Below are 26,649 nucleotides of genomic sequence, written 5' to 3' on the forward strand. Positions count from 1 at the left end.
AGAGTACAAAGTTCTACCCTTTTAGGAGATTGAATGAAGAAGCCACAGCCTTCGATTCACAGACGATGGGTTTGAGCATGTGTTATTTCTTGTTGCCTCTTCCTATTCTGTGGATGAGGAGCAAAAAAGTTGGAAAATACATATCGTGGCTCTGAGGAAGGTTATATCGTTGGAGAGAAAATGCCCTGTGATGAATTTTCCAGAGAGAAGGGAATCGAGGAACTGGAGGCAACAGGAATCTCTTCTCCATTTCCGGTTCTGCTTGAGGTTTTACAGACACAGTGTCCCCCAAATGTACCGTCAGCAATTTCAGGGTCTCATATAATACATTTTTAAAAGACCCCGCAATAATTAGGAGGGAGACAGCAAAATAGAGAACGCTTGCATAAACTATGGACCTGACGTTAGTAGTAGTGTATCAATATTGGTTACAGGCAGGCAAGATATTAACAAGAGAAGCCATGTGCAGGAGGGAGAGGGACTATATGGGGAGTCTCTATCCAGGCATAGTTTTTCTCTTGACTTAAAACTTCCCTTAAAAATAAGGACTTTTAAAATAATTCAAAAGTAAGGACCTTGTATTATGCAATGTATTCTTTATGAAGAATAATTTTCCGGATTATTATAATCAAAATATAAGGGGGGATATTCAAAGGTTTCCATGGACAAGTTCCTTCCTTTCTGTATTAGGCAGGTTCTCTAGAGAAACAAAATCAGAACACAGATAATTTTATATCAATTTATACAGATAAATAGATATGTAACATAAATAAACAGTTAATTAAATTATAAAGCAGTTCAAATGGTTCAGTGCAACTCATTCCCATGACAGTTGTGAGACACTGGCAGTCCTTCAAGTCTTGAGGGCCGCTGGGTAGTCCTCTAGAGAAATTCAGGCTGTCCCGGCACAGGCAGCAAACAGAAAGGCAGGTAAGTCACCAACAGTCAGCCAGATGACAGGGTCCGACACTCCCTAGCTCAAGAGATATAAATTCCAATAGTGTGGTGAAGTAGGTCTTGAAGGAACCCCAAATTACAGCAACACAGTCCACGGGTTAGGTGTACCACAGGTAGTGTAGCTTGCAAATTGAGGCACAGAACAAGCAAGGCAGCCACACACTGGCCCGCCCGATGATCAAAGAGTAAGAGACAAGACAGGTGAGGCTCACCTAGCCATTTATCTTTCTGCCCTTCAATTAATCCTACATGTGTTCATTGGCCATGTTGACACAATAAATGTTAACTAGAAGTGATATAATACAAGATTAAGATGATGACATTTTCATTTATGAATGTAAAGCAGCGGTTCTCAACCTATGGGTTGCCTCATTCATAACAGTAGCAAAATTACAGTTATGAATTAATCAACGAAAATAATTTTATGGTTGGGGAGTCACCACAACATGAGAAATGGTATTTTTTTAATGGAATCAGTATACTTTAATAGGAGGTGGTGTTAATTTTCAAAACATCTTTATTAAATACATAAAAGACAAAAATTGGTTTGCTTGATGAATCTTAATTGCGAAATTTCTTCTTGTTTCGAAACTTCTTTCCTGCCGCATTTGCGGCTCTCTCAGCCATGATCTCCGAGTATTTCCTTCGATGAAATCTTCTGAACTCAGAATCAACCAGCAGTTCTTCCACAATAGTTCTTTTCCTCTCTTTCTTGGGGATCCTTGAATGATGGACGTCAGCTGGATGGTCAACAATGGTTCCAATGGGGAAGTGGTTGGGGAAGCCGTCTCCATCATTTTTCTTGTAAAAACGTTTGGGGTCCATGCTAGCTCTGATCCTCAGCACTTTGAGGTCATTTTTCAGGTCAGCTGTCAACTCTGGAGCTTTCACACCAAACCAACCATTGCGGCTGTTTTCGGTCGCTCTTCTCATCTTTTTTATTTTTTATTTTTGAAGTTGAAACTTTGATTCTCTGTATGGTGGGACACTGTAGTTTGTTTTGGTTTTTTTTTTTCAAAATCAGGGGTAATGATGCTTTTCTGTAAAAGCTCATCTTTTGTTTTCTCCTTGATGTACGTGAGGGTTTTCTTTTTTGATTGTGGTTTGTCTGCATTGAAATTAATATATAAACCCCCAAGCTGCTTAGTATTCAGGCCTGGGTCTATGGTGCTGCTGGCTAACTTCAGAAGTTTCCACTTTGTGCTGGTTAGTGAGTCTTCTTCATCACTGGCCTCAGTAGCTGCACATCCGTCATCATCTGCTAGCTCTTCACCTTTTTCATTATCTCCCTCTTCTTTCTCATCCTCAGTGACAGCCTCACGAGCTTTGTCTTCCTCTTCCAGGTAAACGTTTCCTTCAGCACTCAATCCAGGAGCTTTGTCAATCACAAACAAAACCGGTTCAGTTGACACATTTCCCAAGTCGTCACTCACTCCCTGCCTCCTTTTGACCACTCTTCCCAACCAAAGTGATGTTGTCTTCATTCTCGTCGTTTCCAGGCTGCTGGCTTTCCTCACTGCTGAGGAGAAATAGAACAGCATCATCTTTATCCGGACATGTGTTGAGCGCAGACTCGGACAGTGTGATATCAGGTTCGACACTGATATTCTGTGTCTTGTTCCAGCCTTGGCTGTACTCTGTATCTCCTGCACCACCAAGCTGCATCAAGTCACTTGTTTCTGTGCCTTGTTTCTCTCTGTCTTCGTCCAGCTGTCCATTTCCACAACTGCAAATGTCTGAGCCACTGACTTCATGACGGCTCGTAAGCTTGAATTTCAGGGTTCTGGTGTGCCTTTATTGTGTGGAGTCAATTGCCTTCGAGAAACTAACTGCTGAAGGCCAGCGTCCTGAAGCTCAGAGAGACTCTTCAACAGGGAACTTTTACCATCCGTGTCTTTCCCCGTATTTATTATTTCTCTGGTATCATCATCTCAATCTTGATATTCTGCTTTCCATTTCCTGGTGCAGTCTCACCAGCTTCCTCATCAGCGTGTGTCTGTAACTTTCTGTGCAGGCTCCTGGTGGTGCTTCTGATTGCAACGCCGAACACGAAGGAACGTCTGAGCACAAGGAGTCGGCATCGGAAGTGTCTTCTGCACGTGATTCTCGGCTCGGATCCGTGAGGAGGTTAGCACACACACACACACACACACACACACACACACACACACCCGTGGGTTCGTGTTCTTATGACTGTGGAAGGCACACATGCAGAAATACCTGAAACATGCGATTCTGCTTCAGAGACTTCTTCAGTAGGAGATTCGTTTATTGGAGATTTTCCTTGCACGGGATACTGGAGTGGATGGTACGATGATCTGCCTTCTCCTAGTTACTCTTACAACGGGATCTTGGAGCTCAGACACAGAAGAACAGTTGGATTCTGCTTCAGAGATCTCTCCATCAGTGGATGGTTCGATCATCTCTGGTAATGCACCTTCTGGTCTGCTTTTCCTCCTTCTGGCTTTAGGAGTTCTGGGGACTGGACTGTGTTTCCATGTGGTTTGTGACTCAGTAGTGCTTTGGACATCAGCCTGAGATCCTTCGTGCTTTCTGGATGCTCTTTAATTCCACTAGCAGCAGAATTCTTCTTTGGGGAGCTTTCAACTGACGCGTCTTGCCTCTTGGCCTGAGGCCGAGCTGACCTGGCAAGGACCGTCTTCCCAGCGGCCGGTGATTGGCAGCTCCGATAAGTTTTCCTGGCTGAGGAATGGTATTAAAGAGCCATGTCATGAGGAAGGCTGAGAACCACTGACGTAAAGGGTAACCAGAAAATATATACTTGAATTAAGCTGCACAGCAGCCTACCCACTCCGTGCTGACAAAGGAGCCACGTCGCTCAGATTGGGATTCTGCTAAATTTATCATGCGTAGTAGCCCAACCTCTGCTTCCTCTGTGGCAGCAACATCTCCAATGCTCAGGAAAAGAATTTGTCTTTGCAAGACAGACTGATTGCAAACCAATAGACCAGGATGTGGACCACAGATACAGAGTGACATTCTTTCAATATTTTATTACTTTTCTGATATCAAAGTTAAGATTTTTCTCCAAAGAAAATAGGGTACTATTATCAACGGGTTAGTAGTTAAGTTAGTAGTTAAAATAGGGTAGTATTATCAATGGGTTAGTAGCAATCCTTCCTGATGAGAACTCCTTGCGGGTGTAGCTTGCTTTCACTAGCATTGGGCATGATGGAAAAAAACTGGGTTTTTTTTTTTTTTTTTTTGGTGGATGTTTCTCTGCAGTCAGCAGCTTGTCATCTGGCCTAGCTACAGAAGTCACGAAAAGGCTGACATTTAATACATACACTTTAAACCTGCCCATGTCTACAAGCATGTAAGCCATTTCCCTGACATAATCTTTTCTATGTAGATACTTGGGGAGCAGCCTCGGTGGTATAACGGTTATGCACTGGACTGCTAACCACAAGACCAGCAGTTTGAAACCACCAGCTGCTCCACAAGAAAAGACTTTTGAACTATGGTGTTGATGAAGAATACTGAAAGTACCATGTGACAACAAAGCAGGTGAACAAGCAAATGTGATTAACAAAGCTGATGGTGCCTGGCTATCAAAAGATATAGTGTCTGGGGTCTTAACGGCTTGGAGTTAAACACACCAGCCTATGCAATCATGAGGTGTTAACAGGACAAAGTAATAGGCATAGAAGACCCAAAACAAACAAACAAAAAACATGCTGAGAATGAGAGCAATTGGAGCAGAAACCCAAAACCCATCTGTAGACTATGAGACATCTTCTCCCAGAAAGGTCACAAGGAAGGGATGAGTCAACCAGGGAGCAGTATAGCACCAATGATACACAATATTCCTCGGGTTCTCTGACGTTTTCTCACCCTCCACTAACATGACCCCAGTCTTGCCTTTCAATTCTGATTAGACTGGAGTATGTACACTCACGACATATGGAATCCAGGTCAGAAAATCCCTCAGGAACAGAAATGGGAGAAGCGATACCAGGAGGCTAGAAGGAAGGTAGGGGAAGGAGGGGAGAAGGGGAAACTGATCCCAATGATCGACAAATTACCATCACCATCCCCAAGGGGACAAACAGCAGAAACCATGGAGGAAGGGAGGCAATGTGTCGGCATAAGAGATGAAAATAATAATAATTTATGATTTATCAAGGGGTTATGATGGTGTGGAGGGGCAGGGAGGGAAAAAGAGGAACCAATACCAAAAGCTCAAATATAAAGTAAATGTTTATAAAATGATGATGGCAACATATGTACAAATATGCTTGAGACAATTGGTGTAAGGAGTGTTACAAGAGCTGTAAGAGCCCCTAATAAAGTGATCTTTTAAAAAAGGCAAAGAAAGAACCACGTACTGTCAAAAGAAAAACTGGAAAAAGTACCAGAATACTCCTTAGCGGCAAGGATGGCAAGACTTTGTCTCGGGTACTTAGGACATGTTTTCAGGAGAGACCAGTCCCGAGAGAAGATCATGCTTGGTAAAGTGAAGGGGCAGCAAAGAGGAGAAGGCCCCTGACAAGACGGATTGACACAGCGGCTGCAACAATGAGCTCCAGCACAGGAACGACTGCGAGGGTGGCGCAGGACTGCGTAGGGTCGCCATGAGTCCGAACCACCTCACTGGCACCTTCCAACCACAGCGTACATGAACTTACATCGCTTTCACTCATTTCGTCTCTCCAGAAAACCCAGCCTAAGAAACCATACCCCCTAATTTTGTCCCATCACACCTGCGTTTTCTATAAGTTATTGGTTGCTTCCACCACACTCATTCTGTCTGGCAGCATCTATCTGCAATCTTGTGGCCAGGTAACTCAATTATGTGGGGTTACTTTTTTTAAAAACATTTTATTAGGGGCTCATACAACTCTTATCACAATCCATACATATACATACATCAATTGTATAAAGCACATCCATACATTCCCTGCCCCAATCATTCTCAAAGTATTTGCTCTCCACTTAAGCCCTTTGCATCAGGTCCTCTTTTTTTCCCCTCCCTCCCCGTTCCCCCCTCCCTCATGTGCCCTTGGTAATTTATACATCGTTATTTTGTCATATCTTGCCCTATCCGGAGTCTCCCTTCCCCCCCTTCTCTGCCGTCCCTCTCCCAGGAAGGAGGTCACATGTGGGTCCTTGTAATCAGTTCCCCCTTTCCAACCCACTCACCCTCCACTCTCCCAGCATCGCCGCTCACACCCTTGGTCCTGAAGGTATCATGCACCCTAGATTCCCTGTGCCTCCAGCCCTCATATGTACCAGTGTACAACCTCTGCCCTATCCAGCCCTGCAAGGTAGAATTCGGATGATGGTAGTTGGGGGGAGGAAGTATCCAGGATCTGGGGGAAAGCTGTGTTCTTCATCGATTCTACCTCACACCCTAATTGACCCATCTCCTCTCCTGAACCCCTCTGTGAGGGGATCTCCATTGGCCGACACTTGGGCCTTGGATCTCCACTCTGCACTTCCCCCTTCATTCAATATGATATATATATATATATACGCATACATATACACACATATACATACACATATATATATACATATACACACATATATCTTTTTTTTTTGCATGATGCCTTATACCTGGTCCCTTTGGCACCTCGTGATCGCACTGGCCGGTGTGCTTCTTCCATGTGGGCTTTTTTGCTTCTGAGCTAGATGGCCACTTGTTCACCTTCAAGCCTTTAAGACCCCAGACACTATCTCTTTTGATAGCCGGGCACCATCAGCTTTCTTCACCACATTTACTTGTTCATCCACTTTGGCTCCAGCCATTGTGTTGGGAGAGTGAGCATCATAGAGTTCCAATTTAATAAAAGAAAGTATTCATGCATTGAGGGAGTGTTTGAGTAGAATCCCAAAGTCCTTCTGCCACCTTAATGCTTACCCTATAAATATAGACACATCGATCTATTTCCCCATCCTCCTATATATATTTGTAGGTACATGTCTTTGTCTAGACCTTCATAAATGCCCTTTGACTCCTAGCTCTTTCCTCCATCTCCCTTGACTTTCCTCCTGCCCTACTACCATGCTTCATCGCCACCTGGGCTAGAGTATACCTCTTCTCTATGCAACCTTACCCTTGATCATTCCCCACCAGGCCTGCCATTCCCCCTCTCTACCATATGGGGTCCCATGTTGTTCACTTGTCCCTGTGTTTGTTAATCCCACTTCCTTACCCCCCTACCCCCCCCAAAGTCCACCCCAAACTGTCGGTGTGGGGCTACTTTTAATAAAAACCCACTGCCCATTAAGAGTCACCACTTGTCTGTCATTGTGTCACACTGTGGTGGCTTGTAAGCTGCTGTGATACTGGAAGCTGTCGCTGCTTTTTCAAATACCAACAGGATCACCCAAAGAGAACCGGTTCAGCAGAGTTCCACACTAAGAACAGACTATGAGGAACGGGTTGTCCCATCCGAGACCTTATCAATTGAAAACCTTATGTCCTGCTCACTATTTAACAGAGAGATATTCTTCTACTCGGGTCAGGATCTTTGTTATACTTGGGACTATTTGTATGGACGCTCTCTCTCACTCGTGCATGCTCTCTCTCTCTCTCTTTGGTGTTTCTCTATTTAAGATAGGTAGGATAGGCAATCCCAAGGAGACAGGGACAAGACCAATGGCTGGGTAGGAGTAGGACATGAGAGGAGAAGAGGCAGTGGGAGGTGAGCTGTGAGCCAATAATAACTGGGAGAGTGGAACAATAAGGGTTATAAAATTGATGGTGAGAAGCATGTAGCTTTTCTGGTAGTGTTTGATCAAGCAAATTGTATCTGAGAGGAATTACTGAGAGGTGAATAATGGGTAAACATCATAGTGGGGCAGGAGGAAAGAAAAAGAGGAAAAAAGAAAGAAAAAAATTACATATAAGTATATATGTAAATATAAAAATATAGGTGTGTTTGCTTTTACATGTATATATATATAACAACGAAGCAAATGGACTTGGGCCTCTATTGATGTCTTACCTCAGTACAAGAACAGTTTGTACTAATAATGTGCCACTGCATGATACTAGCCTTGCCAACATGATTGCTAAGACAAAATGAGTGCATAAGCAAATGTGGTGAAGAAAGCTCATGGTGCCCAGTTATCAAAAGCTATAATGCCTGGGGTCTTAAAGACTTAAAGATAAACAAGCGGACATATAGCAGAGCAGCAACAAAGTCCACATGGAAGAAGCACACAGCCTGTATGATCATGAGCTGTCGATGGGAATAGGTATCAAAAGTTCAAAACCAAGCGATCAAATCAATGTGAAGGAGCGTGGGTGTAGTGGAGACCCAAAACCCACCTGTAAAATTATTGGACAGGTCCTTTCGGAAGGGCCGCAGGGAAGGGATGATAAATCCAGGGTCAATTGGTATGACACTAATGAACTGCTTAACTATCCTCTAATTCTTTAAGATTTCCTTCCCTTACTATTATGGGTTTTTTACCCTCATTAATCTTGTTAGATTTGCATAATTTCATTTTTAACTAAGATCATTCAATAAATGAAAGCCAAGATAGATAATCCTTCAGAAACAGTATCGGGAGTAAATGGTACCCAAGGATTATGAGGAAGAGGGTGGGGGAGCTGAGATATGTCCTGCCCCCCAAATAGATATATATATAAGGGTTCTGGGGGGGGGATAGAGGAGAGCTAACCAAAGTGTTCAAGAAGAAAGCAAATGTTTTGAAACTGTGGTGCCAATTGTACAATAATGCTTGATCTGATCAAACTATGGAATGGTGTGATAGCTGTAAGAGCTACCTATAAAATTATTAATTAAAAAACCTTATAAATAGCAATGAAACATTGTCAGATACTGGAAATGCCATGACTAAAAAGAGAACCTTGTCAGCTACAGTCCCCAAAGATGAGCACTTCAGGTCACAAGGCACTCAGGATACGACTGAGGGCAGATGGAAGAACTGATATTTGAATTGAGGGGTTGGGGCAGATGTGGAATCATCAGAGGCAAATCTGTCTCAGAAGAGATACAGTGAGGCTTCGCTCATATGCTGGCAGGAGGAACCAGTCCACAGGTCGGACATCTTATTTGGGGAATCAGGAAGGTCATCAAGAATAGGAAGACCTCAGAGAGATGGAAGGATGCAGACTTGCGACAATGGCTGACACATAGCAGCGGTTCTGGGGAAGGCAGAGGAGCATTTCTTTTTGCTGCACACCGTGAGTCATTGACTCAATTGCACCTAAGAATATCACTCGACAGTCTAATTCAAACTACTCCCTCCTTTTGGTTTCTAAAGCGTATGCTAACGTCTATCATAAATTCAGATATACTTTTGTGAATTTCAGATTGACGATACACTCTGAAATTTGTGATTACTGATCCTGTAGACAACCTCATGTCTTGCTGCTTCATACCCACACGTCATTTTGGAACTTTTCATTAGAAGGCCATTTTAAGCAAGGATTGTTTTTCCTAAAGAAAACTTAATAGCCTGTATTGTTAAACTGTTCTCAAAGAGTTTAGCATTGTTTAGTTCCATTCACCCTAGAAATATCATTCACTGGGAAACTATTTTTATATTTGCAGGGGCAGTGATTCATATAATGTGACTCTTCTAGCTAATGGTTTGGATTCCCACCAAACAACTTTTCCCTGCATGGATCTGGTCAGAAGATGGGGAAGATAGATCGGATTCACTGGTGAGTAGTTGGGAACAGGATTCCCTAGATTATGATCCTGCTGTGTATAAAATATGCTGTTCTGAGACACGGGAGGAGGGTTCTCATTACCAGCAAGAGCAAGGAGTACAGTGTGTTCCTTGGATCTGAGATCCCTGAACAATGAACCTGCTGGATCCAGATGACAGCGAAAGCATCAGAGGAGCACCAGAAGCCAGAGCATGGACCAGAGTGATGGACGGGAGCAAGTAAAGATGAGTGCTTTCGTGCAAGGGCTGGCTGATGGAGTGGGTGCCTCTGGCATTTAATTCAGGGAGCTGGGTTTGCTGTCCTAAAGGGCTTAAACTGAATGCCTTTGGGTGGAGGCATACAGCAGAATAGCGGGTTCCTCTGGGCATTTATTAGCAGACCTGAAACTTTGTAACATGTCCTGGTAAACAACTACCCTGAGCAGTTCTCACTGGCATGACAACTTGTTAACTTCCTTAATAAACCCTTTAATCATGAATTTTGTCTGAGTTATGCATCGCCATTGCAATGCATATTATAAGCTGGAGAAGTAACATACAGAGCATTCATTAAGACATCACGATGCGACTTTCTCCAGGTAGGATTTTGCAGTAGAATGAATTTGGGCTTCAACCCTATGGAAAGTACATGAGAAACATCTTTTGTAAGTACTACTCTGAACCTGCGAAGAAATAACTTGTACTTTTCTCAAGGTGAATATGTCTTCTCCTTTGTCCTTCAACAAGATTCCCATCTTCAGCGTGAGAGTCCAGTCCTCTTTTCTACTTTTTGTGGATCTCCTATTTTGTCCTCCCCATCCCACTGGACACATTAAAATCTAAGCTCTGAATCTCATGGCCCAACCTGCCATTGTTTAAAAAGAAGCCCTTTTATTTCCTGATTTTTAGCTCCCTCTGCTTCTGGCATCAGACATTTTATATTTTTCTCTAAGTTGATCAACTATTAAAAATATTGTAATCAATATCCCTAATTGCTTTATCATAAGATTCTCCAACATAGTCTGGACCTGATATTTTTGCCAAAGTTATCCCATTTTTAAAATAATTCTATCCTTTTTCCATCTCATAATATTTGGTTCACTTTTCTACACAACAGAAATGTTTTATAGAAGCTGCATGTGCTATTAAAATCACAAGCCAGCAGGTGGTGAGGAGAGGTAGTTTTTAAAAATTGGCATCACTGCGACATAAACGGGGAGGATAAAAGAGCTGCCAGGTTGATGCACTCAAAGCTTCCAGAGACTGTGGGCTAATTTGGGGAGCTGGATGAAGTGCTGAATTGCTCCAGCTTCCAGGAAGACCTCTACCAATAGCAGCACAGCTCAGGCTGTACCCAAGTGGAAGCAACTCAAACTGGGGAGAACTCAACCTCCTGTGTGGGGGGGATTGTTTGCTCTCCAAAATATATATCGAATTGCTGACCCTTTTATCTGCAGATGTGATCCTGCTTGGAAATCTGACTTTATTCTCTGTCATTCCAATGGCAGAGAATCCGAGTTGGACTTGTTGCTTCCAACACTGTGAGAAAATAAATTTAAAGCCATTCAAGTCTTGTACTTGTTACAATAGCAGTTGAAACAGCGGCAACCTCCGAAGAGAGAAGTTTTCATTCTTTCACCCCGGTGTATTGTCCATTACAGAACACACGTGGGATAACCACTCGGACAACTAAGAGAAGTCACTGGACACGTGACCTTTTTCCACAAGGGCTGGGCTAGACTTGCTCAGACATCACCCAAGTGAGGACATCTGCAAAGGATGACACTGCCATCTAAACGGAAGAGGACTAAAGACAAAGTGACCGTTTGTTATCTGGAGTTAGACTATGAGGAAGGGAAGGAGAGAGAAAGAGAGATGGGGGAGATAGAGAGAATTCACGCTTTATGAGACAAGGATTCTGGAATTAGGGTGCCAATTGATTTTAAGCATGGGAGTATTCACATAATTTCAAATAAGTTTTGTGCAGGCATATTTTGGGAATGAAAACTGCGAGTGTTTGAGTGCTTTGAGAGATAGATGCCCTTGAAAGAGAGAAAGAAGAGAGAAGATTGGGGGGAAATTGAAATATGGAGGCAGAGTTCAGTTCTGGGACTATTCTTTAAGAGATTATTTATATTCACATCTAAACCAATCCAAAAACCTATATAGACTGTCCCCAGATTATAAGTAGGGATTTTAGATTTTATGAATGATAGCTACAAAAAAAACAAAGCCCATTGCCATCAAATCGATTCCAGTTCTTAACAACCCTATCTAGCATTGCTGGGACCACAAATCGTTATGGAGAAGACAGCACGCTTCATCTTTCTCCTCCAGAGTAGACGACGGATTTGACAAATGACCACGCAGTTAGTAATGTCATGCTAGTTCGAGGGGGACACCAGGGTTCCTTCGGACCACTCCTATTTGCCTTTAACTATTCTGTGAAGTTACCCTCACTTTGAAATGATGGAACCAACTCCTAAGAACAAAACTTCTTCATCACGATCACCTTGATTTGCAATGCATCTTATTTTCAATGCAAACCCTTGAGCCAAAGGCCTGAATTTGAATCCCAGCTCGTCCACTTATCACCTGGGCAGCCTTGAGCTTAATCTTTGTGTCTTAGTTTCCTCATTTTTTCGTAAGACTGATGAAAGCACTTAGATTGGGTGTCTGTTAACAAATTAAATGGGTGGGTATTTTTAGTGCTTTGTAAGTGTTTATAAAATAAATGTATACATTTAACTTGTCTTCCAACAGAAAATACTTGATAAGAATGAACTCAATACAGAACTGTTGAATTGAATAGTTACTTAGAACTCTGGGAACATCAGATTAAAAGGCCAAAGTGCTGAAATCCTAAAAGAGCCAGTCTGAGGTTTTCCAAGGTTAAATATGGAAACGGCAGCACCAGAAGATAACAAGTCCCTAATTTTGACACCCACCTGCTGGGGAAATGAGCCTTCCGCTTCTCCCACCAAATTGCAAAGTTCAATCAAATCCGTACAGTGTTGCTCCACTTCTGATTGGACACCAGGTGCACTTGCCACACTGCTTCGCCAACCCTAAGCGCTCAGAGGTCCCCTGGCAAGGGCACGGTCCGCCGGCTGCCACGTCTACTCACGACCTCAGGTGCCCGCTGCAAGCTTCAGAGTTCTCACCGAATCTTCACATCTGCCCTGACTCAATCTTCGGGATTCCCTGTCTCTCAGCTGGATGCTAGCCGTAAGCTTGGGGATCTCTCGCAGCCCCGCACTTCTGACTTGTTGGTCCCACTACTCCCTCAAGTTTAGAATGACCCTTGGAACTCACACACAATGCTATTCTTATGATGACAATTACATGACAGCACACAGGATACCAACGAGGAGAGACAAAGAGCGGGCTTCTCAATGCAGAGCGCCTCAGTTTCCCCAGGGGATGCATCACCCTCCAATGCGCACTGAGGGCTTCCCCCAACCAAGAGATGCATCTCGGGACTGGGTCCAGAATGTTCCTGGGGTTTGAATCATGCCCCCTCACCCAGGTCAGGTGACTTCACGCTAACTCATTAGCATAACCTCTCAGGTGTGGGCTGGACGTCCCCTCAAAGTTACTGGAGAATTTTCCAGACTCTAAGGTTACCTGTCCGGAAGCAAGGCCAAAGACCCAAACCTCTGGGTAAAGTTGATTTTAAACCACCAGCACGAATCCAATTCATGGAAAATGGCTGCAGCTTAAAGCAGCTAAGCTCACATCTTTTTAATTAAAAAAAAAATTTATAACGGGACTTCACGGAGGGGGGGCGGACACTCTGGAAGGACACGATGTGCTGTCCAAGCTTGGCTGGGTTTGCAATTGCTTTGTCGCTAAGGTTGTCACTTGTCCATAATCACGGAACAAACCTGGCAGAGAATTCTGTGACCCGAATGTGCTGAGTGCACTCGCGGGTTTGGGATTCTTCCGGAGCATTTCCTGAAGACACCCGCGGGCTTAGAGCAGCAAGCTTTGAAGAGCGATAGTACCCCGAAACGTCAGAGAGGCACACGGCGCTTCATCTGCAATACTCGTCCTTAAAAACACATTGCAAATTTAAGGAAAATAAGATTATAAGGAGAGACCAACACGTTTTGGCACCTCGGATCTCTGTGCCCACAGTCCATCCAAACCTTTCCATCTGCTGTTTATCCAAACTGGCTCTAGAAACAACCGTTTTCTCCCAGCTTTGGGCAGACAAATTGGTTGTTCTCTAATGAGTATTTGACTAAATTGTGTTCACTTGGAAACATAAAAGGATGGAATTCTCCACTGAGGAGCTCTTTGTACGGTGGGCAAGTGTCACTTAGTAGATGCATCAAGTGTCATAGTTAGACTCAGTGCCAACCCTCTGAGTTAGAAAGTACCAGTCTGTATAAACATAGGGATCCATCTATCTGAGGAATGTTTTTAATGCTGAATACTAGATGTCAGGTGATTTCTCATGTATTTGTCCTATTCTGGTGTTTTATTAGTTTTATTGGCACTTAATCCACATATCACACAATTCGATAATTCAATTATATCAAGAAGAGATACAATCATTACCACAACAAATTATGGAACATTTTCCCCCCACCATGGTTACATCACTTCTAAAATGTGTTGCATAATCGCCATCAGTTCCAGTGATACCTCCCTCATGTCCTATTCTGTTTTACATTAAAAAGAAATAATTTATTTATGTTAACTCCCCTTAGAAACTAAGCTAAAGAGTTTGTAAGGTAAAAAGTACTGTGAATATACAAAACTCTTGATTCTTGCAAATTATTCTGTGGTAACTTGTGTTGGTTTATATATTTATTCAAATAACACAATCACTCTCATGAGAACATGTGCTAAATTGACATGCCAAGGTAGATGATTTTATAGCGAGCTTCCAGAGAGTGTCGATATGAACTGAAAGGGGAAATATTCACTCACATGTTATATGAAGTGGCTGGATGTGCTCGATCCATATACTTTCTTTGTATGCTCTTCACATCAAGGGAAAATCAGCAGGGCAAAAATAGAACCAGCTTTCTGGTTTGATTGTTTTCCGAATAAATGTCATGCATTTTCCATTAAAAACCATTAGGGGAGAGCTCATAGATCTACCTGTCTTGCTGAACCATGACTTTCAAATCTTTGATAGAAACCACATTTCTGAAGGTGAAAAACAGATAATTTCAGAATTCAGACGACACCTTATTTTTAGAAACTTAGGAGAATTGTATTGTGATTTCCTCCAAATGACCCACGATGGGCTTTAGACCTGTAAGATGTATACAGAGGTAGCCAATGGGACTGGGAGTGTGGTGATGGAAAAGAAGTAGTCATCCAGGTGCAAAGGCGAACTAAGGAGCCCGAAAGATAAGCAGATGTGGGAGAGCTAGCTGTCCATCCGGGCAATCAGAAAACTTCCTCCCACTAACCTGTGTCCCCAACAAGGAATTCGTATTTGTCCCTGGTTTCCTGCCAGTGTATACTGCCAGACTTCTTAAACTGACTAGACAATCCAAAGCCTGATCAACGGGATATTGTGGTTGATTTCATTTCTTGAGATGGGCTGTGTAAATATATACAGTCTCTTTGCAACTTTGCAATTCAAAATAAAAATAATTTTAATATGCTAAAATTATAATTGTCACACAGCTGCTAAAATTAGAGGAGCTTTGTTCTAAACGTCCTAATTACAAAATTCTGATTAATTCTGAATCATCCTCGTTTCTTTTATTACTACTGATTTTCTGGTGTCCAAACATGGATTATTCTAAAGATAAAGAATAAGAAGGATAGGGATGGGGCTTAGAGAGGAAAAGTACTGAATCAATGCTGTTTGTTCTTTATTTGATAGGTTCTAAATCATTTAGTGCCAAGCTGCATGACATGTTGTTAATGTCAATTTCAGAAATTAATTTACGACTGTCCTTGCCAAGATACCATAAAATATACAGAAGCCAAGATGACTAGTAAAAGAAAATAGAAGGTTTTTCTTGCCGGGAAAAAGTCAAGGAAAGGCTGAGTTCCAAGGGAAAGGGATGGTGTGTGTGATAACTCGGGCAGGCAAGCAGAAATGGCCACATAATTAGCTCATAGCAGATATGTTTTGGATAAATATACAAGAGAAAGAATATTAAGGTTTCTCTACATTCAATAATGCAACAAACAAAAAGAAGAGAAAAATGAACCATTTTGTCTCAAATTATTAGTTTCCTGGATATTTTGATTGAGACCAGCGTATAGGTTGAACTGACTGATGGATCTGTTGTGCTCCTTTGAAAAGAAAAATGGGTCTGTCTACTCTGTCCAGATCTCCCCAGCATCATCATCATTTTGAAAGAATACACAGCAAAATTGACTTAAGAATTCCCACATGTACAATTCAGTGACATTGATTTCACACTCTAATTTGGACAACAGTTCTCCTCCTTTTGCACCTTGTACTTTGCTTCATGAATGAGAACGTCCGGAGCATCCTACCAGATTGTTGAGTCGCTGTTGTCAGCTTGATCCCAAATATATTGATCTTTCAAAGAATCCAATATTGAAGGCACATGTTCTTTACTAAGTAAGCTAATTTATGTTTGATAAGACTCTGGGGATGTTTTTGGTTTATGCTTTAAAGATTATCTCAGGGTAACCATTTCATCTAGCCTCAATGGTTCTAGGAAGTCCAGAATCCATGAGAATTTGGAATTCTGTTCTGTACTTACTCCTTGCTGATCAGGATTTTCCTGGAGAATCTCTGATCAAAATATTCAATAGTATCACCCGGGCACCATCCATTAAGCTGGTGTCATGGCTGACAAAAGAGAAAGTTGCTCATAGACCTCATTGTGACTTGCCTGCATCTTTCTTTAAGCTTGAAATCATTGCCTTATAACACACAAAACTTACCTTATTTTCAAGGTCTCATGCTGACTGAAAGACCAGAAGATTGCACACTGGAAGCTCTGTTCAAACCAGCGAGCTATCTCCACTCCATGGAAGAAGGACCCAGCCCCACTGCTCTGCCTTTGCGGCCCCAGCTCGGCTACGGCGGACTGATGAAACGTCGCAAGAGTGGATTCAAACCAACAATCACGAGGACGGCAGAGGGACCACTCCAGGTTTTGATCTTCCACACCTGTTTACTATGAGTTGAAGGCAACTACAATAGTTTACTAACTGGGGGACCTTGGTGAATTTCTCTGCTTCTTTGAGCCTCACCTTAAGTGAAAATAATCACACCAGCTCTCTAAGAATTATAACGGGACGTTGGTACCGCTCCTTGTCTGCAGTATGCCCGTTGGTCCCCTTTTAACCAGCCAGTAAGTGCCTACCCACCAACCAAGTGGACTTGCACCAACTCTCCAAAGCATCCCTAGTCAAAAGCATCCCACCCAATCATTGCCAGACACCCCTTTCCCCAACCTCAAGATGAAAGCAGCCAGACTACATTCTCAGTAACATCAGAGAGCAAGTTTATAGATTTTTCCATGTTCACTCGGGCAGGGGAGAAATGAGACCTGAGCTCTTGGGGCCAAAGTGTTTCTTCTTTGACTGGCTCACAGATAACAGTGGAAATCAAGAAATAAAATTCTGGTCCAAAGAACTATTAAAGTGTCATGAGCAGATGCGCTCATCTCATTCGATCCAATCAGTACCTCACCGTAAACAGACCATTGCAGCCATATCAAGTAACGCATTAAAACCTCGTGAATCAATTCTTTAAATGCCCAGAGACCAAAACTGAAAACGGCCTCCCACCCAGTGAGGTGATTTTTATGTTTTTTCTCTCCTTCCATCGGAAGCCTGATAGAGGGAAGGGGAAAGGGACTAGGTGACACCTTTGCCTTTAATGTTATCAGATCGGGTGACCATGGGTCAGAGTGTCCCGGCCTGGTTGGTGCGCACATTGCAGCTGCTTTCAGTGACAGCACCATCTACCCCAACAGCACAGCAAACAGCCAGCGATGCTCACCCAGATGCCAGAGACAGACTCTGGGGGTTACTTGACCTGTGCTAACACGTGTGGTGCTGCCATGTAGCCTGACGGCGACCACCACGTTTCTGTATTTGATTTTGATGTATGATTTTGAGCAATTCATTTGACCACTCACACGTTTACTGAGTCCTTTAACAAATACTTATTTGAGTACCTTCTGCTGCTGAGGTTTTTGTTTGCCTGTGGGCTTTTTGTTTTAACTTGAAAATTGCACTGATGAGAAAAAGACGGGAATTTGCACTGAAGTTGTTTTGTTTTGGCTTGGTTTTCAGTCAGGGCCGTATACCTGGTCATGGGCAGGTCTGTCCTCTGAGTTTCACTGGGAAACCTGCCTGATTTCATTTTCCCTCCAGCCCCGATCTTGCCTCTTCAGATCGGCTATTTCGATGTGGTGTACATCGAGGTGCAAGACAGACTTCATTGGAGAAGGGTTGCAGAGATATAAATATCACCTTCAGATCTGGTATAGACTAGAGTAGGAAGAAATGCTGAAAATAATAGCTTCTATATTTTTATAGCAATATTTTCATCAAGTTTTTGTAGCAATATTGTTTGGTTTATCCTCATCATTAAATGACACATACAAGAAAAGTTCTGTGTTATTAAGTTCAATCGATGCTAGCTGTTACTTGGAACATTGTAATTAAGTACATCTTTGTATTAGCATCAGCAAGCATTCTACTAAGGAATTCTAACAGAAAGGTACTGCACTCTAGCACCATAAAACATGACAAGGCGACATGAAGTCCACTGATTCAATATAACCACCACTTAGTAAGTGCTTATCGGCTGCATAGCACGAGAGAATGAAGGGCCAGACTGAGCTCACAGAAAGCAAAACACCACTTCACGTTACTGTGAGCAGGACAGGACAAAAGATGGAACCCCATTCTGAATAGAACTTTGAAAGCAAAAATAATACTTCTATAGAATTTGTCTAAGATTAAATGCTGTCTTATTTGATGGGTTTTGTATATAGAAATGCTTAGCATAGTCAAGGACAAGGTATGAACTTAAAGGAAGGCATTCTTTCTAAAGAGCTCTCTTTTACTTAACCATTATGCAGTCAAGCCTAATAACAGCATTTTATGAGGTTGGGAAGGGTGCTGATGTAAAATCTGACCTTCTGATTGAAGTGTGACTCTCCTGGCTTATTCTCTATTTAAAAGCTTTCGGCATTTTTTTTTCCATCATACATTTCATTTTAGAAACTCATTTTCACTGGATTTTAAGGAAGCTCTGGTGGCAATGTGGGTTATGTTCGGCTGCCAACAGCAAGGTCAGCAGTTCAAACCTACCAGCTACTCTGCAGGAGAAAAGGGAGGCTTTCTACTGCCCTAACAAAGATTTACAGTCTCGGAAAATCCATGTCATGTCACTAAGAGTCGGAACTCTTGGAAACTCTATGAAGCACTTCTACCTGGTTGCTATGAGTCAGAATGGACTTGGTCAATGGGTTGGGTTCAGTTTGGTTTTGGTGGGATTTAAAGGCGCCTCGATGGGACAATGGCTAGGTACTCAATGCTAACCCAAAGGTTACTAGTATGCACAGATCCACGGGGAAGAGACCTGGGGATCTGTTCACGTAAAGATCACAGTCAAGGGAACCCTGTGGGTCAGTTCTACTAAGTCCAATAGGGTCACGTTGAGTCAGAACCAGCTTATCAGCAACAACAGTGGGAATTTAAACTAAAAGTTAAATAGAAAATAATCGCCCTTGTCTTTGTGGAGCTTAAAATTTAAATAGAACACGAAGACACCGAGCAGCAAGCACGAGATCCTTAGAAAATATAAAACACTCTAAGTAAATATATTTTATTAAGTAAAGATCATTTCTGTTTAAATCCTCTTCTGGTGCCTGGGAACTAGGTTTGGTGTGCCAGCCTGGTGGCACCTGCGCCTGGGTAGGGACTTGATCCCTGCTTCTTCCTTTTGTGCTATTTTCCCATCCTTTGTCACTATATAAAAGGAGTCCTGGTAATGTAGTATTTTTGTGTTGGGTTGCTGACCTAAAGGTCGGTAGTTCAAAACCACCAGTCACTCCATGGGAGAAAGATTAGACTTTCTACTCCCACAAGGAATTATAGTCTCAGAAATCCATAAGACAGTTCTATACTGAGTTATAATGGTGCCACTATATAATTCTTTCCCCAATCACCTAAAAATCCTTTTTTTATCCTTTTATCCTTTGTTATGCCCCCTCAACGCCCCCTCACTGAATGGTACAGTTCTAGGACCAGGGCTACAACAGAGATGCCAGAAGCAGGAATCATCCCTCAGCAAGAGACTGCACCTGCACGGCTGACCATGTGTGCCAGAACCCCACTGGTGTGAAGCCCTGGACTGCATCTTCTCTTCATTTGGCAAAATTAGGGTTGATTGTGAATGGTGTCATATTGCCTAGAGGTTGAGATGGTCCACTCGCCTTTTACCTATTTAAACCCCACCTAACACGAGTACAAGGGGACTCAGGGAGAAGCACTTGCTAGAATGGCCTTCTGCCCAGCAGGCTGGACTGTCCAGAAAAAGAGGAGCACTGGTGGCACAGTGGGCTACAAGTTAGGCTGCTGACTGAAAGGTCAGCAGTTTGAAACCACTATCTGTCAAGGGTTCATGAGGGAGGGAGCATGGGAGAGGGAAGGGGGGGGATGAGGAGCTCATACCAAGGGCTCAAGTAGAAAGAAAATGTTCTGAGAATGATGATGGCAACAAATATACAAATGTGCTTGATACAATGGATGGATGGATGGATGGATGGATGGTGCTAGGAGTTGTACAAGCCCCCAATAAAATGTTTAAAAAAATAAAAGATTCAATGATTTTTTAAAAAGCAAAGCCGCAGGTATCTCCTCCAGTAAAGGGGCAGTTCTGCTCTGTCCTCGTCCTCTAGAGTCCCTGTGATTTGGAATTGTCTTGATGGCAACGGGCCACCAAATCCACTTTTTCCTTCTTCCTGACTACAAGGCTAGGTGATGTTTCCCAGCCTCTCCCAAAATCATTTGTAATGTTCATCATGGGAAGTGAGGGAAGGAAAGTAAGTCATTTTCTCCTGGTTTGTTTGGAAACAAGATATTGGATGTGGTTCCCTTCTGTCTTAGAGATTGGCTAGAAAGTACCTAAAGAACCTAAACTGGCCTAGATGATGACATCCACATCTGCAATAAGAGAGGGAACTGTAATCCCTCGTTCTACGTTTCAAAGTATTCTTGAGTTCCTGTTTCAACAGCTTAACCGCTTTTACCTTAACCAATACAAAGGAGATGCTAGTACTTGTAAACTTTCCTCCACTAAAAATATCCAAGGTTGCTTCTCTGGGAAATGACGTTTTTGAAACTTGTTATTCAGTACTGATCTTACAATTCGAAAGAACTTTAGAAGTTATCTGTATCAAGGATAATTAGAGCATAAAAACTGCGATTAGCCACATACTTCTCTTGGAAAAGGGACTGAGAAAGCAATAATCTAAATTTATGTTTATTCCTATAACTTTAATAGTATATTTATCAAAGTATAATTCCACAGTGTGCTATGTTGTTTTCTTTTTTATGTAGGTGTGTTCTATATTTAACCATGTAAGCAAAAGGGAAAAAATCATGTTAGTGCTTTACAGTGCATTCAGGAATATGCAAGGGTTTCCATAAAAGGGAATAGAATTTTGTCCAATATCCCTATACTTCCTATGAGCCACCCAAACAGATTTAAATTTCTTCTTGGGTCATGAAGAAAAAAAATCTGCATAAAAAACCTAAAGGTTGCTGAGAAAAATAATCGGAGAGATGATCTTTTTTATTCCTCTCTGGGGAAAAGTCTAATTGTTATCTGATATCTTTCATGCCTTTCAATTTAGTACTAGAACTTTGAATTTCAGATGGACACATTACCATCTTAAATAAAAGTCTACCTTCCCAAGTACCTTTTTTTTGCTAGGAGTACCCACATGGAAAGTTTCCTTGAATTAAGAATAAGACAACATATTATTTGAAACCTTAAGGAATTCTCCTTAAAATACCACATATACTCGAGTATAAGTCAAAGCAAATATCAGCTGAGGCACCTAATTCTACCACAAAAACTGCATGAAAATGTACTGAAAAACTCAGCTTATACACGAGTATATGCAGTATCCCGTTCCATTGAGGAAGTCTCCGCCTCTTTCTTGCTGCCTGGAAGATAGGGGCACTGGCTGAGCAAGAGGTGACTTAGGACAGAAAGCACAAGCTGTCAATGGCAAAGAAGAAAATGTCCCTGAAGATATCACAGAGACACCATTTCTAACTTCCTCCAAGCTTCTTTCAGAAGGGGAACAACATCATGTTTATCTCCTGCAATTTGCTTTTGTCCTTCTGTTGTATACAGGGAAACTCTATCTAAAATGGACAATATCCCATTTATTTAAGCCTTCTTTCTAAAACTTTCAATACATTTACAAAGCACTAGACTGCTGAAAGAACTACATAACATGGTTGCTTTCCATTCATTCACTAAAGCTAACTGGGCAAGAAAAATTTAGGGAAGAATAATATTAACTATTTTTAAATTGGTTGGCAGTAATGTGTTTTAAGAAGTGAAAAGGAGAGAAGTTAGTGGTGAAAGGGAGAGAAAGGGAAGGATTCACAGACAGAAAAGATGTGGGCTTCTATTACACGGTAGTCATTTGCTATTTATAAAGAGTAGGTGTGAGAGTTACATAATGTGTGGTCAATTTGAGACTTATGAGTGAAGGGGTAGAGTTTAGCCTGTCAATCATGTCACAGCTTGATGACCTCATTTGGAGACGCTAAAGAGATAAATAGCTCACTGGAGGTGGGACACATGTGGATTCCCTGTGAGACATTATGGACAATGAGCCACACGGAGCTCCAGCCAGAGCCCTGGGAGCTGTAAGAGCCATATAGAGACCCCTTCCAGCACTGAGATGCTTCTACCGCCACTGGATTCACAAGACTTTCCACCCACTGGCCTGTGAGCTTCCTGCATTTGGCATTATTTTATGGCTGTGCGAGTCTAAAGAGGAATTTATGGACTAGTAATGGACATATGGACTAATGTTGGACTTACAGACTTGATCTGGACTGGACTTGGATGTTTTCTCAATATCCAATTGCTCTGGTACATAAAGATCTTTCTTAGACACATATGAGTGTCTATGAATTTGTCACTCTAGTCAACCCAGACTAACACAGAAGGAGAATATATTTTTTAATGTACAGATTCAGGAACTAGTTCCCAATCCTAGCTTCATCACTTACTGTGTGACTTCAGCAAAGTTTTCTCGTGTTCTAATCCTCAAGATGTAGGAAATAATATCTTCTTTTTCACACTTATTAGTTAATAAACATAAATACCTAAAAAAAAAAAAAGAGGACCTGATGCAAAGGGCTTAAGTGGAGAGCAAATGCTTTGAGAATGATTGGGGCAGGGAATGTGCAGATGTGCTTTATACAATTGATGTATGTATATGTATGGACTGTGATAAGAGTTGTATGAGCCCCTAATAAAATGTTTTTTAAAAAATACCTAAAGGAGTATGTGGCATATAGAAAATATTCTATAAGTATTAGTGGTTATTATTATGATCCTGATTTGGAACTTTCCTCTGGTAGATACATCACTCTCATCACGTTGGGAAAAGGTTGGAGAGAAGAGTACATCATAATCATATTACTCATCTCCTCGCCACCTCAAAGATGAACAAGAAGACCCAAGTTGGGCCAAAGAACACCTTGACACTTGCTGTGATGGTTAGGGATCATGTCAACTAGACGTTCCGGGCTAGGCATGGAGTCAAGACTATCATCAATCCAGTTGATGGATTGATGGACTGATGATCCCTCCTGGATGTCATAAGCCTTTTGTATAAAAATAAGCTAAACAGAGATAATCTCTCTCTGTGTCACTTTGCCTTATTGCATGCTGAAACTCTGCTCGCCTCCAAGGGTGGCCCATGTGGGTCGCCTGATCCTGAGAGCTGTTGGAACTCTGCCATGTTTCCACTGACCCTGGATCACCTGACTGCACCCACCAGCCTGTGATCTTCCCGCACGCCATGTCACCTTTCTGCATCAGCAGCCTTCAGCTGCATGAGTCTGAGGAGGAGCCCTGACTTGCATCACACTCCTGGACTCAAGTTGGAGTGGGCTGCGATGCCTTCTTGATATAAGATGATTTCTTGATAAAAGCTCTTTCTTATAAATGCCTGTGTGTCAGTGGATTTGTTTCTCTAGACAACTCATTCTAACACACCTAGTCAGTTTGATTATTCCAAATTGTATTATATACAATATCCAGAATGATCCTTAGAATTATTAAAGTTGAAAAAAGGAGGAAGAATTCATATTTCTTGTATTTAGCTATACGAGCAGAACAAGGGAATACAGCATAGTTTAAAATCAGGAAAGGCATGGGACAGAGTTGTAGCCTCTCACCATATTATTTAATCTGTATGCTGACCAAAAAATTAATCTGGATTATAAAAAATACGTGGCATCAGGATTAGAGGAAGGCTTATTAACAACCTGCGATATGCACATGACACAACTTTATTTGAGAAAAGTAAGGACTTGAGGCACTGGCTGATGAAGATCAAGGATTATGGCCTTCAATATGGATTAAAACTCAATGTAAAGGAGACGAAAATTCTCACACAAAAAAATCAATAGGCTACATCATGATAAACGAAAAAAAGAATTTTGGCTTGCTTGGATCCACAATCAATGCTCATGGACGCAGCACTCTAGTAGTCAAAAGATGAGTTGCATTTGGTAAATCTGCTGCATAAAACCTCTTTAGAGCACTGAAAAGCAAGGGGGCTACTTTAAGCATTAAGGTGTGCCTGATCCACATCATGGTGGTTTCAATTTCCTCATATGCATGTGAAAGTCAGGCATTGACTAAGGAAGAGTGAAGTATGCATTTGAATTGTGCTGGAGAAGAATACTGAAAGTACCATGGACTGCTAAAAGACAAATTAGTCTGTCCTAGAATAAGAAGGCCAGAGTGCTATCTAGAGTCAAGGATGGTGAGACTTCATCTGCCATTGGTGTTAGGCCAGGTTGGCTAGAGAAACAAATGCAGTGACACTCAGTGTGCACGAAAAGGAGCTACATATCAAGAAGTAATTGTACATCAAGAATCTCAGCCAAGTCCAACTCAATCCGTAAGTCCAATGCGAGTGCAGAAGTCCCTCTCCAGACTCACACGGCCACGTGCAATGATGCAAATGCAGGAAGACCACAGGCCGGTGGGGGCACAGTGGACCCAACGTTGGGGAAACATGGCAGGGTGCCAGCAGCTCTCAGGGTCCTGGGCAGAGTCCCAGCAGGCAAGAGGGCCCTCCTTCAAGGAAGGCCACACTTCCAAAAAGAGCAGCAGGCGGCGATTCTATCCCAACACTTTTATACATCTTCAAGTTGACATAACATTAGCTGACTAGCACACATGCTTTGAACGAGCTATTAGGGGAGACCAGTCCCTGGAGACATTATATTTGGCAGAGAGGCTGCGGGAAAGAGAAAAGCCCTCCAGGAGATGGGCGGCAATCATGGCTCACACGGAGGAACAGTGGTGAGGATGGCCCAGGGCCAGGCGGTGTTTGTTCTGTTGTGCATGAGGTCACAGTGAGTTGGAACCAACTAGATGGCACCTAACCACAACATTCTTCACCCCCTGGAGGACACTGGAAAGCATTAGATCAGACAGCCATTCAGAATGACTTTAAGTCAATAGTACTGAGTAAGCCCGGTTGCTTTCCCTGGTCCTGTGCCTCAGAGGCCCCGCCAACTTTGGAGGTTATCACCTGGTGTCGCTGGCAGTACCATCTGGGTGGTTGGTGAGCCTGGATAGGGTTCCAGATGGTCCTGGTCCCCATTTTCTCTTCTCCGTGTTATTTTCAAATCCATTATTGCCACACATGGAGATGACCAGATACCCCATGGGCCTCCATAATTTGTGCTGTTTTGGTAATACAGGGTCCCATGCCCAGACCTTGGCTCCATTCTACTGCTACCCAGTGTGGTATTTCTCTCATGGGACACAACAAGGTTGAACTGGCAGCATGAGCTGCTTAGGAATGATCCTGAAAGCCCCTGAGAGAGGCAGAGACACCTCTGATAGCCCTTCAGGTTATAGAATCAGAGATGTTGGTTCCTGGAGCCCTGGCTTTAATTTTGTGAACAACTCCTCCACCATCTTCCCAATAAATCCTATCTTTTTCATTCATTCTGGTTTTGTTTGTGTGCTGCTCAGATAGTTCAAGGTTGTTTTTATTTTAATAATGGTCTCCCAGGAAAAGATGAGATACACTCATGATACAATCCAAAAGATGGTAGCCCAAGGGAGTGGCAAGGCATGGCTATGTAGCAAAGAGCAGCCACCAAGGCAGTGAATTGTTTTAGAAAACTCACCCATAAAACATTGATACTAAATGTGATGGAGCTGTAGCCGAGAAGAGAAAGTGTAGTTTTCATGATCATGATTTCTCCCTGGGAAAAGAGGAGCCATGCCATCGAATCCAACAAGTCTCTCATTTGCACCCCACTGTCCTCATTGTCTTGGGAAACTAGTTTCTATTTTGATGACCCAGAGAATTTCCCAGGGGAGTCTCAATACGCCATCTCCTCGGGCCTTAGGGAATCTCCTTCCTAAAGTGGATTCAAAGGACTTCTCCAGGACATTGCCTTGAGACTCACGTCATTGTCATTTCTCTACATACATTTACCTGTCATGGTAACATCTTGGCTAATGTCACAGTTCAAATGCATCAATTTATCATGCAATGTAACCGAGTTTACATGTTTAAAGCAATTTCTTGAATAGTTCCTTTCTCCGCAAACCACATACATTACCAGACAAAATCAAGGTCAAGTCTTGGAGCTTGTCTCTCAGTTCTGCCTCTTACATCTTCCCTATTGTATTCCATGCTTCCTGATAATAGTACACAGTCATGATCTAGCCCAAACTATAAATGCAAAGATTCAGAGTGTCTCCACGCCTTGATGTCCTCAGAACAAACATGAAAAAATGTAACCTTGAGATAGAATATGAAAAGGCTAGAC

General features: G+C 42.4%; 1 protein-coding gene and 1 pseudogene across 1 annotated transcript in view; both read right to left on the reverse strand.

The window, feature by feature from the left end:
- The window catches only part of PLCXD3 (phosphatidylinositol specific phospholipase C X domain containing 3), a 235,152-nt gene that overhangs the window by 131,869 nt on the left and 76,634 nt on the right, over positions 1–26,649 (reverse strand). The gene's annotated exons all lie outside the window — the stretch shown is intronic.
- On the reverse strand, positions 1,513–25,528 carry LOC142438775 (deoxynucleotidyltransferase terminal-interacting protein 2-like; annotated as a pseudogene).

This window comes from Tenrec ecaudatus, chromosome 2 (assembly GCF_050624435.1).
Source record: "Tenrec ecaudatus isolate mTenEca1 chromosome 2, mTenEca1.hap1, whole genome shotgun sequence".
Taxonomy (NCBI): Eukaryota; Metazoa; Chordata; class Mammalia; order Afrosoricida; family Tenrecidae; genus Tenrec; species Tenrec ecaudatus.